Source organism: Scyliorhinus torazame, chromosome 12, assembly GCF_047496885.1.
Source record: "Scyliorhinus torazame isolate Kashiwa2021f chromosome 12, sScyTor2.1, whole genome shotgun sequence".
NCBI classification, from domain to species: domain Eukaryota; kingdom Metazoa; phylum Chordata; class Chondrichthyes; order Carcharhiniformes; family Scyliorhinidae; genus Scyliorhinus; species Scyliorhinus torazame.
In genome coordinates this window covers 28088696-28105504 of record NC_092718.1, presented here as the reverse complement: position 1 = coordinate 28105504, position 16809 = coordinate 28088696, and the positions used below count along the sequence as shown (strand labels likewise).

The window sequence follows — 16809 nt, the reverse complement described above, 5'->3', positions numbered from 1 at the left end:
ACAGGTATATATCCATACAGGTATATATTCATACAGGTACAGGCATGTGTTCAGACATGTATATATTCTTGTTGGTATATGCTCATACAGGTATATGTTCATACAGGTATATGTTCATACAGGTATATGTTCATACAGGTAAGTGTTTGTACAGGTATGTGTTTATACAGGTCTGTGTTCATACAGGTATATGCTCATGCAGGTACATATACAGGTATATGTTTGTACAGGTATGTGTTCATACAGGTGTATGTCCATACAGGTATGTTTTCATACAGGTATATGTACAATTGGGCATCAACATGACATTATGTGCTCACTTGTGAAAGATGAATGAAGAAACTGAAAGAGACACAATTGTAGTTGTAAACGTAAAAGTTTAATTGGGAAATGCAAGAAGAAAGCACAATTAAATTAAACATTATGTAAATCAGGTAAATTGAAAGCATGGTTTATTTACATATCTAATAAGCAGTACACACTTAAATTACACCACTTTACACAATATGCACATTTGCTGCTGAATTCCTGTAGAACAGAGTTTATACAACTTTTGTGTTTGGAAAAGTCTCTGATCTGTCAAAGACGATAATGCTCTCTTGTAGTTTACACATCGACATAAAACATTCATGGACATTCCATGACAGACAGTCTCTCGCTGCATGCCCTTCTCCTTTAACGTCAGAGCATTCTGAGCTTTTGAACGATGAGACATGCGCGCTGAGTATTGGGAAATGAGAGAAAGTGTAAAAAGAATCATGATTCCGTATGAGACGGCCAAACCATCTAGGAGTGAAGGTTTCGGTGACCATGGCTAGAATTTCCAGCAACTCCCGCTGGCGGGATCTTCTGGTCCAGCAAATGTCAATGGATGTTTGAGTGGCTTGCCGCATCCATCACGGGGGGACCGGAAAAATGCAGCTCATGAGTCTGGTTCATTAAGCCAATGATTGATTTAATAATGACACATAAATAGTTTGTCTCTCATCTCTGGCACTTGGTACTTCTGGAGAAGAAAGTGACTGAACGTCAATTAGTCCTAACGGACATCGGAATTTTACAGCCAAATGCACAGCCATTGCTGTCATAGGCAGAATATTGATGAATGTTAAGTAGGTTGATTAATAGTCTGGCTCTGTTAAACTACAAAATAAAGGAAAGGCTCAAAAAATACTAAAGATTGTTAGTGAGATGATGAAATCTGACGTCCTGGGGAATTTGTTACCGAGATTAATCGTTCTGGTCATTCCTGTGGTCCAGTTCCCTCTGTTGTTCCCTCAGGTCCAAGGTTACAAACGTGAATGAACCTTTCGCACTCAGCTGGTTTAGATATCTGTCATTGGATCTGGATGCCTGCTGAGCATTGTTGTTCTTTGTCTAAATCACGCTCGCAATATTTTGGAGGGAAAAGATAACCTAAGGCTTCTTTTCTTCATTAACAAGTACCTCCTCAAGTACCTACTTCCCCAACCTCACCTTTAATAATGTGCAAGAAGCTCCTGGGCTTTCTTTGTCAGCATAGTGGGCAGCACGGTAGCACAAGTGGATAGCCCTGTGGCTTCACAGGCCCTGGGTCCCAGGTTCGATTCCCCGCTAGGTCACTGTCTGTGCGGTGTCTGCACGTTCTTCCCCGTGTCTGCGTGGGTTTCCTCCAGGTGCTCCAGCTTCCTCCCACAGTCCAAAGATGTGCAGGTTAGGTGGATTGGCCATGCTAAATTGCCCTTAGTGTCCAAAAAGGTTAGGAGGGGTTATTGGGTTACGGAGATAGGGTGGACGTGAGGGCTTAAGTGGGTCGGTGCAGACTCATAGAATTTACAGTGCAGAAGGAGGCCATTCGGCCCATCGAGTCTGCACCGGCTCTTGGAAAGAGCACCCTACCCAAGGTCAACACCGCCACCCTATCCCCATAACCCAGTAACCCCACCCAACACTAAGGGCAATTTTGGACACGAAGGGCAATTTATCATGGCCAATCCACCTAACCTGCACATCTTTGGACTGTGGGAGGAAACCGGAGCACCCAGAGGAAACCCACGCACACACGGGGAGGATGTGCAGACTCCGCACAGACAGTGACCCAAGCTGGAATAGAACCTGGGACCCTGGAGCTGTGAAGCAATTGTGCTATCCACAAGGCTACCGTGCTGACTCGATGGGCCAAATGGCCTCCTTCTGCACTATATGTTCTATGAAGAAAATGTCACGTCACGTATTCACTGCCTGTAGTATAAGGGTCTGGCATAGGAAGGGTTAATGTGGGACTGCATTGGGTACTGCGCACTGTGTGATGTAAAGGAGCACACAACCTGAGTCTAGAGGGCAGTCGTGTACTGGGCAGAGATGTGTGTAGAGGCAAGCATGGAGACAGCTCCCAGGTTAGACCCTGTACTGTACATTTGTATATAGATACCAGTAGTTAATAAGCACTGTTAAACTATATGAGACTCAAATTTCTTCATGAGATCTTTCGGACTACACGTAACATCTTACAACACTGCCTGAAGATACAGACGAGCGCTGTAGGCATTATTCTGAACCACATGTTGGCCATCTAGTCCACTGAGCTAACTGTCCCACTAAGAAGCAAATACCATAAAACAAATCAACCAAACTACTCAAATCATTTCTTCACATTGTTTCAGTTGCATTTTCATCATTTAATTAGGTCAGTGTAAACAGAAAACAATTCCAATTATGAGATAACAAACAGAAAAAACACGCAATTTTTTGAAAAGTAAATCACTGATAATAAAATTGCTCTTTTAATGTTCGAAATGAGTGGGAGAGATTTGCCCCACATCAGTTCACTCTAATGGCACTTTGTGGTTGTAATGTAGAAATTTCACTTGGGCATTGTACTGGGGATTTGCAGATGCTGGAAAAGGAAAGACTTGCGTTTACATAATGCCTCCACAACCTCAGGATACCCTAAAGCACCGTACAGACAATGAAATACTTTTTGAAGTGTAGTCACTGGTTGCAAGGCAGGAAATGTGGCAGCCAATTTGCACACAGCAAGCCCCCACAAACAAGAATGCAATAATGTGATAAACCTGTTTCTTATCATGTTGCTTGAATAATACATATTAGACAAATACTCGCCAGGGCACTATGGATAACTCCCCTGATCTTCTTTGAAACTGTGTTGTGGGATCTTTTACCACCACCCCCCCTCAGCTAACCCCTCTGGTGGGGCACACAGGAAGCGCGATTCTGCAAAATGGAGACTAAGTGTTCGCGCTGTCGTGAACGGTGGCGCGTTTCACCACGGCGCGAAACGGGCACGGGGACTACCGATTCTGGCCCCCCACAGTGGGCCAGCACGGCGCTGGAGTGGTACACGCCGCTTCAGCCTCCCTTTCCGGCGCCAAATGGGCGCCGCGCCAACCTGCGCATGCCCGGGGTCTTCTTCAACGCTCCGGCCCTGACGCAACATGGCGCGGGGGTTCTGGGTCCGGAAGTGGAACAAAGTAGGCCCGGGGGTGGGGGGTGGGGAGATGCCGGCCCGCCTATCGGTGAGCCCCGATTGTGGGCCAGACCCCATCGGAGGCACCCCCCGGTGAAGGAGCATTTTCCCACGCCCCGCAGGCCGCCCCCCCGACCTTTGACGCAGAGTTCCCGACGGCAGCGACCAGGGGTGAATGGCGCCGGCGGGACTCTGCCGTTTCCGCGCCGCCGCTTGGCTCATCCGGTCACGCTGGAAAACATGGTGCCAGCCGTGCTGGAACCCTAACCTGCCCACCCCGACCCCACCGCCCACCCCCTGTCCTCCCCCCACCACTCCCCGGGCTCTGACAGACGTCCTACGGCCAGCGTCATGGATCCCGGACAAGAGTGGCGGTGCTGGACACTGTCCGCAGCCAGCTCGCCAGGTTCCTGGCCACTGAGACCACACGTGGCCCGTCGGAGGCGGAGCATCGCAGATGGGCCGGCTGAAGACTCGCCAATGGCTTTGCGACTGCGCGCGGCGCGCCTCCCGATGATGCCGATTTGGAGAGGGCGGAGATGGGATACTTGTCTTTATTAGCTGAGGCATAGAATGTAAGAGCTTGGTGGTTATGATGAAGCTGCACAAAACACTTGTTAGGCCACAGCTAGAGTACTGTGTGCAGTTCTGGTCACCACACTATAGGGAGGATGTGATTGCACTGGAGAGGGTGCAGAGGAGATTCACCAGGATGTTGCTTGGGCTGGAGCATTTCAGCTATGAAGAGAGGCTGGTTATAATAATAATCTGGACTTCCGGTAGCTGCCATGAGGGAGTAGGTCGCACATCATGGGCAGCACTGAAGCACAAGTGATTAGCACTGTGGCTTCACAGCGCCTAGTCCCAGGTTTGATTCCCCGCTGGGTCACTGTCTGTGCGGAGTTTGCACGTTCTCCCCGTGTCTGCGTGGGTTTCCTCCGGGTGCTCCGGTTTCCTCCCACAGTGCCAAAGCCGAGCAGGTTAGGTGGATTGGCCACGCTAAATTGCCCTTAGTGTGCAAATTGTTATTGAGTTATGGGGATAGGGTGGAAGTGAGAGCTTAAGTGGGTCGGTGCAGACTCGATGAGTGAGAGAATAACATTCTGCGCATCTACTAAGATCTGGGTGCGGACCTGGCCAAGAGAAGAGCGGGTTTCAACCGAGTGAAATCGACCCTTTTCAAGAGGAAGATGAAGTTTGGTCTACTTTATCCAGCTCGTTTATGGGTCACCTATGAAGAGCGGCAATTTTTCTTCGAGTCGCCGGATGAAGCAATGGACTTTGTGAAAAGCAAATGTCTAGATAGAGACTGAGGTGTCGGGACTCTGCTAAAATTGTTCTTACTTTTGCACTACATGAGAAATGCCTTTTGAAACCTTTTTTTGGGGCTGTTGCTATGTTTTGTGAGTTAACTTTATACTGGTGGGGGAAGGGTGGGTGAATCTTTGATGTTTTTTCTGTGGATGTATTTGGGTGGAAATGTGTCTTTCGAATAGGTATGTCCGAGCGGGGAGAGCGGGAGGGAACAATAGGAGGTAAAATGTCTGGCGCCATGGGGGGGAGTCACCAAGCCAGCTGGGCGGGTTGGCTCACGGACGCGCAGTGGGGGGTGAGCAGATGTTTTGTTTGTTGAAGGGGGTTGCATCTATTATGCTGTTAATGGGGGGGAGGGGGGGCAAAATTGTTCTGCTAACAGGGGAGGGGCGGTTGCTTGGAGATAAATGGGAGGTTGGGGAAGGCGGCTACCTGTGGGCGGGCCGGAGGGAGCGCGGGGCACGAGCTGGAGGCTGGCCTAGGAAGGGGGATGGTTGATCGGCAGTGGGGGGGGGGGGGTGAGAAACCTCCTGACCAGGCTGATCACGCGGAATGTCAGAGATCTGAATGGGCCGGTTAAGAGGGCTCGCGTGTTCGCAAATCTGAGGGGATTGAAGGCGGAGACACACCCGAGGGTAATTGATCAGATCAGACTGAGGAAGGGATGAGTCGGGCAGGTATTTCACTCGGGGCTGGACTCTAAGAGGGGTCGCGATCCTGATTAATAAGCGAGTGTCATTTGAGGCGGAGAGAATAGTTGCGGATGTGGGGGGTAGATATATCATGGTTAGCGGGAAGCTGGAAGGATTGCCGGTGGTGCTTGTGAATGTTTACGCACCAAACTGGGATGATGTGGAGTTTGTAAGACGGATGCTAGGGAAGATCCCGTATCTGGATTCACACAAGCTGATCATGGGGGGGGACACTTCAATACGGTCATTGACCCAAGGCTGGACCAGTCGAGTTCAAGGACAGGCAGGATGCCGGCAATGGCAAAAGAACTTTTATGAGGAAAGGCTGATGGACTTGAGGTTGTTTTCGTTGGAGAGAAGAAGGTTAAGAGGAGACTTAATAGAGGCATACAAAATGATCAGGTGGTTGGATAGGGTGGACAGTGAGAGCCTTCTCCCGCGGATGGATATGGCTGGCACGAGGGGACATAACTTTAAACTGAGGGGTAATAGATATAGGACAGAGGTCAGAGGTAGGTTCTTTACGCAAAGAGTAGTGAGGCCGTGGAATGCCCTACCTGCTACAGTAGTGAACTCGCCAACATTGAGGGCATTTAAAAGTTTATTGGATAAACATATGGATGATAATGGCATAGTGTAGGTTAGATGGCTTTTGTTTCGGTGCAACATCGTGGGCCGAAGGGCCTGTACTGCGCTGTATTGTTCTATGTTCTATGTTCTAACTAAAGGGGTTCGTGGAGCAGATGGGTGGGGCAGACCCATGGAGGTTTGGATGGCCAAGAGCGAAGGAGTTCTCCTTCTTCTCACATGTACATAAAGTATATTCCCGGATCAATTTTTTTATTTTGAACAGGTCTTTACTGGCGGGGGTAGTTGACACCGAATATTAGGCAATTACTGTGCCGGACCATGCCCCACAATGGGTGGATCTATAGGTGAGCAAGGAGGGTGGTCAGCACCTGCAATGGAGATTGGATGTGGGACTGTTAGCAGACGAGGGGGGGGGGGTTTGGGCGGGTGAGGAATCCATCCAGAGCTATCTGGAAATTAACTATATGGGAGAGGTCTCCGCAGCAATGGTTTGGGATGCACTGAAGGCAGTGGTCAGAGGGAAGCTGATTTCAATTGAGGCCCATAGGGAGATAGAAGAGAGGGCAGGGGTGGATAGGTTGACCAGGGAAATACTTCAGGTAGACAGGAGGTATGCAGAGGCCCCGGAGGTAGGATTACTGAAGGAACGACGATGGCTACAGGTGGAATTTGGCTTGATATCTACGGGGAACGCGGTGGAGCAGTTGAGGAAGGCGAGGATGGCGATATATGAGTACGGAGAGAAGGCTAGTAAAATGCTGGCACACCAGCTCATAGAAGGGAGGCAGCTAGGGAGAGTGAAGGACAGAGGAGGGAACACAATCTTGGACCCAACAGGGGTTAACGGGGTGTTTAAGGAGTTCTACAGCAAGCTATACGAGTCGGAACCCCCAGCGGGAGTGGAAGGAATGAGGCAATTTCTGGGAGGGCTGGAGTTCCCGAAGGTGGACGAAGAGTTGGTAGAAGGGCTGGGAGCGTGATGGAGATGGACTGGAGGCCATGCAGTCAGGCAAGGCCCCGGGACCAGATGGTTACCCAGTGGAGTTTTATAAAAAGTTCTCTGAGATGTTGGGCCCACTGTTGGTGAGGACGTTTAACGAGGCATGGGAGCGCGGTGTTCTTCCCTCGACAATGTCACAGGCCTCAATCTCACTGATCCTGAAGCGGTAGAAGGACCCCGAGCTATTCGGGTCTTACAGACTGATCTCCCTGTTGAATGTTGATGCCAAGCTGTTTAGCAAAAATCTTGTCCTCAAGGATAGAAGACTGTGTCCCGGGGTGATAGGGGAAGACCAGACAGGGTTCGTTAAGGGTAGCCAGCTAACGGCCAACGTTAGAAGGCTCTTGAATGTAATCATGATGCCCCCAGAGGGAAAGGAGGTGGAGGTAATGGTTGCAATGGACGCGGAGAAGGCCTTTGACTGGGTGGAATGGAACTATCTATGGGAGGTGTTGGGGCGGTTCGGGTTTGGTCGGGGTTTCATCGACTGGGTCAGGCTGCTATACCAGGCACTAGAGGCGAATGTTTGAACGAACCGGCTGACGTCGGGCTATTTTAAACTGCACCGGGGGACTGGGCAGGGATGCCCCCTCTCCCCATTGCTGTTCACTCTGGCCATTGAGCCACTGGCTATGGTGTTAAGAGCTTCCAGGGGCTGGAAGGGGCTGGTCAGGGGTGGGGTGGAACACAGGGTCTTGTTATACACCGACGACGTGCTCCTGTATGTTTCCAACCCGTTAGAGGGGATCGGAGAGATCATGAGGATTTTTGGTAGAATTTGGCTGTTTTTCGGGGTACAAATTGAACTTGAGGAAAAGCGAGATGTTTGCGATCCAGGCAAGGGGGCAGGAGAGGAGATTGGGAGAGTTGCCATTCAGAGTGGTGGGAGGAAGCTTCTGTTGTTTAGGGATCCAGGTGGCACGAGACTGGGGACTGTTACATAAACTAAACTTGACCCGATTCGTGGAACAAATGAAAGAGGACTTCCGAAGGAGGGACATGCTCCCGTTATCACTGGCGGGGAGGGTACAGACAGTGAAAAAGACTGTGCTCTCGAGATTCCTGTTTGTTTTTCAGTGCCTCCTCATCTTTATCACAAAGGCCTTTTTCAAGCGGGCAAATAAGGTGATCTCTGGTTTTGTGTGGGAAGGTAAAACCCCGCGAGTGAAGAAGGTGATGCTGGAGCGAGGCCAGAGGGAGGGTGGGCTGGCGCTGCCGAACTTTAGCAAATATTACTGGGAGGCAAATATAGCCATGATTAGGAAGTGGGTAGTGGGGGAAGGGTCGGTGTGGGAGTGAGTAGAGGCAGCATCTTGTACGACACGTGTTTAGGGGCATTAATCACGGCACTCCTGCCGTTCTTGCCGGCCCGTTACTCCACAAGCCCGGTGGTAGTGGCGGCCCTGAGAGTTTGGGGGCAGTGGAGGAAACAAGTGAGAGCGGAGGCAGCATCGGTTTGGACTCCAATCTGTAGCAACCATCGGTTTGCCCCAGGGAGACTAGATGGAGGGTTTCGGGGATGGTAGAGAGCAGGGATCGGGAGGATGGGAGATTTATTTGTAGATGGGAGCTTCCCTGGTTTGAGGGAGTTAGAGGAGAAGTTTGAGTTGACGGGAAGGAATGGGTTTAGAGATCTGCAGATTCAGGACTTTTTGCGAAGGCAGGTTCCAACCTTCCCGCTCCTACCGCCACGGGGGATACAAGATAGGGTAATTTCTGGAGTATGGGTGGGAGAGGGGAAGGTCTCAGATATCTATAAAGAACTCATGGAGTCAGAGGAAACGCAGACTGAGGAGCTAAAGCACAAATGGGAGGAGTTAGGGGGAGAGATAGAGGCAGATCTCTGCGTTAAGCAGGGTCAACACGTCCACATTAATTGGGTACTCTAAAAAAAAATTTTTTTTTAATCTACCTGCCTTTGCCTCAAAAACATTTAATTTTTAAAAAAAATTCAGAATACCCAATTAATTTTTTCCAATTAAGGGGCAATTTAGCGTGGCCAATCCACCCACCTTGCACATCTTTGGGTTGTGGGGGCAAAACCCACGCAAACACGGGGAGAATGTGCAAACTCCACACAGACAGTGACCCAGAGCCGGGATCGAACCTGGGACCTCGGTGGCGTGAGGTTAAAAACATTTAATGAGGTAGCCTAAACTACTTCACTGGGCAGGAAATCCCAAAGTATCACGAACCTTTGGGTGAAGAAGTGTCTCCTCAACTCAGTCCTAAATCTGCTCCCCCTTATTTTGAGGCTATGAGTTCTAGTTTCACCCGTCAGTGGAAACAACATTCCTGCTTCTATCCTATCTATTCCCTTCATAATTTTATATGTTTCTATAGGATCCCCCTTCATTCTTCTAAATTCCAAGGAGTATAGTCCCAATCTACTCAGTCTCTCCTCATAAGCCAATCCTCTCAACTCCCGAATCGACCGAGTGAATCTCCTGTGCACACTCTCCAGTGCTAGTACATCCTTTCTCAAGATGGAGACCAAAACTGTACACAGTACTCCAGGTGTGGCCTCGCCAGCACCCTATACAGCTGCAACATAACCTCCCTGTTTTTAAACTCCATCACTCTAGCAATGAAGGACAAAATTCCATTTGCTTTCTTAATTACTTGCTGCACCTGCAAACCAACTTTTTGCGATTCATGCACAAGGACATCCAGGTCCCTCTGCACAGCGGCATGCTGCAATTCTTTCATTCAAATAATAGTCCATTTTGCTGTTATTTCTACCAGAATGGATGACCTCACATTTATCAACATTGAACTCCGTCTGCCAGACCCTTGTCCATTCACTTAAACTATCTCTATCCCTCTGCAGACTTTGTGTCCTTTGCACACTTGGCTCTACCACTCATCTTAGTGTCATCTGCAAACTTTGACACATTACACTTGGCCTCCAACTCCAGATCATCTATGTAAAATATGAACAATTGTGGAGGCAACACTAATCCCTGCGGCACACCACTAACCACTGATCGCCAACGAGAAAAACACCCATTTATCCCCACTCTTTGCTTCCTGTCAGTTAACCAATCATATATCCATCCACATTACCATAATGTCATGCGCCGTTGTCTTTTGCAGCAGCCTTTTGTGTGGCACCTTGTAGAATGCCTTCTGGAAATCCAGGTACACCACATCCAACAGTTACCTGTTGTCACCGCGCTCAGAATGTCCTCAATGAATTCCACTAAATTAGTCAAACATGGTCTGCCTTTCATGAACCCATACTGGGTCTACTCAATGGGACAATTTCTATCCAGATGTCTCGCTGTTTCTTCCTTAACGATAGATTCAAGCATTTTCCCCACCACAGAAGTTAAGCAATATATATTAAGGTGGAGTACTAGCACTGATCCCTCAGTTCCCCACTGGTCACTGCCTGCCATTCGGAAAAAAAAATGTTTATTCCTACTCTTTGCTTTCTTTCTGCCAATCAGCTATCTATCCATCTCAATACATTACCCCCAATCCCATGTGCTTTAATTTTAAAAGCTAATCTCTTGCGTCGGACTTTTGTCAAAAGCCTTCTTAAAGGCCAAATAAACCACTTCCACCGGCTCCCCTCATTAACTCTACTATTTACATCCTCAAAGAATTCCAAAATCCATGCTGACTGTCCGATCCTGCCACTGCTTTCCAAGTGCTCTGCTGTAAAATCTTTGATAATGGATTCTAAAATTTTCCCCACTACCGACGTCAGGTTTACTGGTCTATAATACCCTGTTATCACTCTACCTCCCTTTTTAAATAGTGGGGTTAGATTAGCTACCTTCCAATCTGCAGCACGGTACCGCAGCACGGTAGCATTGTGATTAGCACAGTTGCTTCACAGCTCCAGGGTCCCAGGTTCGAATCCCGGCTGGGTCACTATCTGTGCGGAGTCTGCACGTTCTCCCCGTGTCTCCGTGGGTTTCATCCGGGTGCTCCGGTTTCCTCCCACAGTCCAAAGATGTGCGGGTTAGGTGGATTGGCCATGCTAAATTGCCCTTAGTGTCCAAAAAAAGGGTAGATGGGGGTTACTGGGTTACGGAGATGGGTAGGTACGTGGGCTTGAGTAGGGTGCTCTTTGTAAGGGCTGGTGCAGACTCGATGGGCCGAATGGCCTCCTGCACTGTAAATTCAATGATTCTATGATCTGTAGGAACTGTTCCAAAGTCTATAGAATCTTGGAAAATGATCACTGATGCACCCACTATTTTTAGGGCCACTTTCTTAAGCATCCTGGGATGTAGATTATCCGGCCCTGAGGACTTATCAGCCTTCAATCCCATCAATTTCCCCAACACAATTTCTCTATTGATACTGATTTCCTTCAGTTCATCCATCTCACTAAACCCCATGTTCGTAAACATTAATGTTATGTTATTTGTGTCATCCTTTGTAAAGACAGAACCAAAGTATGTATTTAGTTTGTCAGCCATTCTTTGTTCCCCATTATAAATTCCCCTGTTTCTGACTGTGAAGAACCTTCACCAATCTTTTCCTTTTACATAAGGGACTACTTGACCTAAACTTTTAGGATTTTGAAGAGAGTTGATAGGAACATAGAAATTAGGAGCAGAATTAGGCAATCAACCTTTGAGTCTGCTTCACCATTCAATCACATCATGGCTGATCTCTTCCTGGTCTCAAATCCACCTCCCTACCTGTCCCCCATATTCCTTTAACACATTTTTAAAAGTCTAAAATAGTCTATCTCCTTCTTGAAACCATTTAATGATTCAGACTCCACCGCACTAGGGGGCAGTGAGTTCCACAAATTCACGGCCTTCTGCGAGAAGTAATTCCTCCTCATCTCAGTTCTAAATCGACTGTCTCTCAACCTATAATTGTCACCTCTCGTTCTAGATTTCCCCACAAACAGGAACATTTGGTGTACGTTTACTTTATCAATTCCTTTTAGTATTTTATATACCTTGATCAGATCCCCTCTCATTCTTCTAAATTCCAGAAAGTATAAACTCAAACTGTTTAATCTCATCCCACACATCAACCCTTTCATTCCTGGACTTTTTGTGATTCAAAGGTACCCAGATTCCTCTGCCCAGACGCATTTTGAATCCACTTTCCATTTAGATAATAATTTGCCTTCCTATTTTTTGGGCCAAAATAGATAATCTCACACTTATCCACATTGAACTCCATCCACCAAATTTTCGCCTAATCTCCTAGTCTATCGGTATCCATCAGTAAAATCTGTATCTCCCCTTCACTGCCTGCTTTCCCACCTGTTTTAGTATCATCCACAAATGTTGCTATGTTACACTCTTTCCCTGCTTGTAGATCACTTGTATAGATTGTAAACAGTTGAGGTCTCGGGAATGACCCCTGCGGTACCTCGCTAGTTACAATTCACCAGCCAGAGAAGGACCTGCTTATCCTGGGCAGCACGGTAGCCTTGTGGATAGCACAATTGCTTCACAGATCCAGGGTCCCAGGTTCAATTCCGGCTTGGGTCACTGTCTGTGCGGAGTCTGCACATCCTCCCTGTGTGTGCGTGGGTTTCCTCCGGGTGCTCCGGTTTCCTCCCACAGTCCAAAGGTGTGCAGGTTAGGTGGATTGGCCATGATTAATTGCCCTTAGTGTCCAAAATTGCCCTTAGTGTTGGGTGGGGCTACTTGGTTATGGGGATGGGGCGGAGGTGTTGACCTTGGGAAGGGTGCTTTTTCCAAGAGCCGGTGCAGACTTGATGGGCTGAATGGCCTCCTTCTGCACTGTAAATTCTATGATAATCCTGACCCAGTCAGCCAATCCTCAATCCAATCTAGTACTCTACCCCCAATCCCCAATAGGGCTGGTGAATTGTAACTAGCGAGGTGCCGCAGGGGTCATTCCTCAGACCTCAACTGTTTACAATCTATACAAATGATCTACAAGCAGGGAAAGAGTATAACATCGCAAGATTTGCGGAGCAGGACCGAGTGGCCAACTCCTGCTCCTAATCCACATGTTTGCATATTTGTAGATTGTATTGAACCAAAATAAAACGAGGGTTGTATCTGACTCTCGGAATTCTCAGTTGAAGAAGTTCTTCCTCCACGGGGAAAACATGAATCACCCTTGGAAACGGAAACGGGAAAGAAATCTTTTCGGAATTCTGGTTATTCTGCTAACGTCACTTATGCAAGTTTAATCGAATTGCAATATTGGATATTCCTTGGTTTCCTGTTGTGTGAAGCATAGCTCTGGTGACAATCTGTTCATTTCAACATGCCGGTCAATAATCAGGAATAGATAGCGAGCAGATCTGCACTATGGAACCAGAATCTAACCAAATCGTGAATGCTATTAACTTTGTTAATCGGTGTTCAGTTTAGTTCGTGTTGATGTTGATGTGGAGTTCATTTCAAGGTGAATTAAAGAAGTCAAAATTAGATTCCCAGATGTGATTATGAGGCCGAAGGGCCCATTTTATTGTATCACAATTAATTTAGAAACGATTTCAGGCTCATAATAAATTGTTAATGCCGACGTGTCTATCGCATCAGAGGCAGTAATCTGTGACTATCTTTTTGCCTTTAATTTAGAGAGCGGAAAAATCAGGTTTCAGGCAAAGGAAATGTTGATTGCTTTTCACAGACCATTCAGAAATTCTTCCTTCTTTGAACAGAATTCAAATTAATTTAATTTCTGTATCTTACAGTTACAAATGTTAAGGTGCCCTCAGCAGCCACTGCTCCAGGTCGCAGCGATCCTGAATTACTGTTACTTCAAAGGCAAACACATCAACTCCATAATTAATTCAGTAATTTAACCATTAGTCCTGAGCTTGGAATAACAAAGCCCTTCTCTGTTGTGTGTCAACATTTGTAACTAATTTGAATCGCAGAATCTGACTGATCCAATTATAATCTTTAACCTTGCTAAGCATTTTGAAGGATTGGATGGGCTCCTTATTTTCCCCACCTTTCTTGGTCACCCTCTAGTTGGGACCCCCCCTTTCTGCTCACATTTTGTGCTCACAAAGTCACACTTACTGCTCACAAAGTCCAAAGAAACGCAGGTTAGGTGGATTGGTCCTGCTAAATTGCCCCTTAGTGCCCAAAGATGCGCCAGTTAGGTGGGGTTACGGAGAGAGGCCAGGAGAGCGGACTTAGGCAGGGTGCTCTTTCAGAGGGTCGGCACAGACTCGATGGGCCGAAGGCCTTCCTTCTGCACTGTAGGAATTCTATGGTTCTTTGGTTCTACCACAGCTGTCACTGCTTTTAGAATTTGTCTCTTTGCTTTCAAATCCCTCCATGGCTTCACCCCATTACTGCCTCCAGCCCGAAAAACCACAAAGCTCAGCACTCCACCAATTCTGGCCTCTTGTGCATTCTTCAGTTTCTATCGAACTATCGTTGGCAGCTGTGCTTTCAACTGCCTCGGCTGTGAACTCTGGAATCTTCTCTCTAACTCGGTCCACCTCTCAATGACCTCGCTTGCTTTAAGATTCTCCTTAAATCCTACCTATTTGACCAGAGAGGAGATGATATTGTAGTGGCAACATTGCTGGGCCGAGTAATTCAGCGGCCAGGTAATAAGCCTCTGTGAAACAGGTGCAAATACCCCTAGGGCAGCTTCAAACTCAATTGAAAGAAAAAAATCTGGAATCGAAAGCCAATCATCAGTAACGGTGACTATGACAATATTGATTATGGAGGTCCTGTGGCACGCTGGGTAGCATCCCTGCCTCTGAACCAGAAGCTATGGGTTCAAGTCCAATGCCAGGTCTTGTTGGCAATGGAAGGAATGTTCAGTGTGGTTCAACGAGCTGATAATCAACTCAGGAACTTTCCACCACTTCCCCCACTATTCCCCAAAGGGTAAAAAACAATGCAGGTATGAAGATACACTTAAAAAACAGTATTGATTGCCATAAAACCCCAACTGGTTCAAGAATGCCCTTTAGGGAAGGAAATCTGGCATCCTTACCTTGTCTGGCCTACCTGTGACTCCAGACCCTCAGCAATATGGTTGACTCTGAGCTGCCCTCGGAAATGGCAAGTCACTCGGTTTCAAGGGCAATTAGGGGTGGGAAGCAAGTGCGGTTCTTGCCAGGGACATCCACATCTTACGTCGAAAACTTATCTTAAAAAAGCTTTTTATCGCCTAAGTTAATACGTTGTGAGATACCCTCAATTACAACTCGAGAGAGATGATTGGTAATACAAAGGCTTTAATTAGCAGAGAACCAGTCAGCTACCGAGAAGTGTGCTCACTGCACACTGCCCACTGGACATTACCCTATATATGGCTCCCTGGGGGGTGGAGCCGGAGGCGGAGTCCCCCAGGGTTCCAAACCCGGTCTAAAAGGGATCATTACATTAAAGGTGCAGTAACCATTCATCACACGTTGTTACTTTGCTCTGTAAAACATTTTGCTTGATAATTCCCCGATGAAGCATCTCGGAATATTCTACGCTATTAAGGGCGCCAATAATTTCAAGTTTTGTTGTACATGGAGTGCTCTAGATTGTTTGACAGCAATGTGATGAGGTGGTTTATAAATCCGATCTTCTCTTTCCCGTCTCGTTCCTCGCCAACTCCAAGTACATTCTCTCCTGGGTACTCTTGCATTGCTCCTCAGAACCTCTGCCCCTGTTAATTGTTCAGTTGTACAGAATGCAGCACAAGACAGTGAGCCTGAACACCTTGGCGGATTGATGGAATAGGTTGGCGTCAGGCTGAACCCGTCCTCAGGAGCGCAGTTTCGGTATTCCTTCCTGTGTTCGCGGAATGGCTTTCACGGGCTTCCTGTCGCTCGTTCTTGCTGCTGTTCGAAGACCCTGCAGAGGAGCCACCAGCAAACCTCAGCACCAGCTGGTCTCCTTGGTTCCCTCGAAAGCAGACCCTCCAGTATTTCAGTTGTCCAAGAAACAACTGGAGTGGCTATCTACTGCTCAAAATGAAGGCATCACATGTGCCACGAGGTAACTCTTGCAGGATCTACTGTTGATCTTTGAACACAATATGGCCATTCATGTAAGAGGCACTTCTCTGTTGTAGACCATGAACACCCACACTCACAGTATCAATCCCTTCATGGACCTGCAGCAGATAGCAGTCTTGAACAGAACAAATGTTCGTGTTTACAAGTCCCTGGTTTCCGTGGATATTTGCCCCAAGCAACGTACTTTAAAAAATGTCCAATTAAGGGACAATTTATTGTGACCAAACCACCTAACCGTGCACATATTTGGGTTGGTTGTGGGGGTGAGACCCCGGCAGACACGGGGAGAATGTGCAAACTCCACACGGACAGTGACCTGGGGCCTTGATCGAACCCGGGTTCTCAGCGCCGTGAGGCAGCAGTGCTAACCACCGCGCCACTGTGTTGCCGTCCAAGTAACATACTTGTTAACATGCGTGATAAACAGCTTATTCATCATTTACCCTTTCAGAGGATGTGGCCGTTGCTGCCAGGGCCAGAATTTGTTCCCATCCCTAATTGCCCTTGAAATTGAATCATAGAATCCCTGCAATGCAGAATGAGGCCATTTAGCCCTCGTCTGCACCGACCCTCCGAAAGAGCACCCCAACTAGGCCCACCCCACCGCCCTATCCCTGTAACTCCGCCTAACATGTACATCCCACGACTCTAAGGGAAATTTTAGCAGGTTCAATCCACCTAACCTGTGGGAGGAAACTGGAGCCCCCGGAGGGAACACAGACACGGGGAGAATGTGCAACCTCCACACAGACAGTCACCCAAGGCCAGAATTGAACCCGGGTCCCTGACGCTCTGAGGC

General features: G+C 47.7%; 1 protein-coding gene across 1 annotated transcript in view; it reads left to right on the top strand.

Annotated features, from left to right (window-relative positions):
- agbl1 (AGBL carboxypeptidase 1) overlaps nt 1-16809 on the top strand; it is a 338874-nt gene that overhangs the window by 171638 nt on the left and 150427 nt on the right. The gene's annotated exons all lie outside the window — the stretch shown is intronic.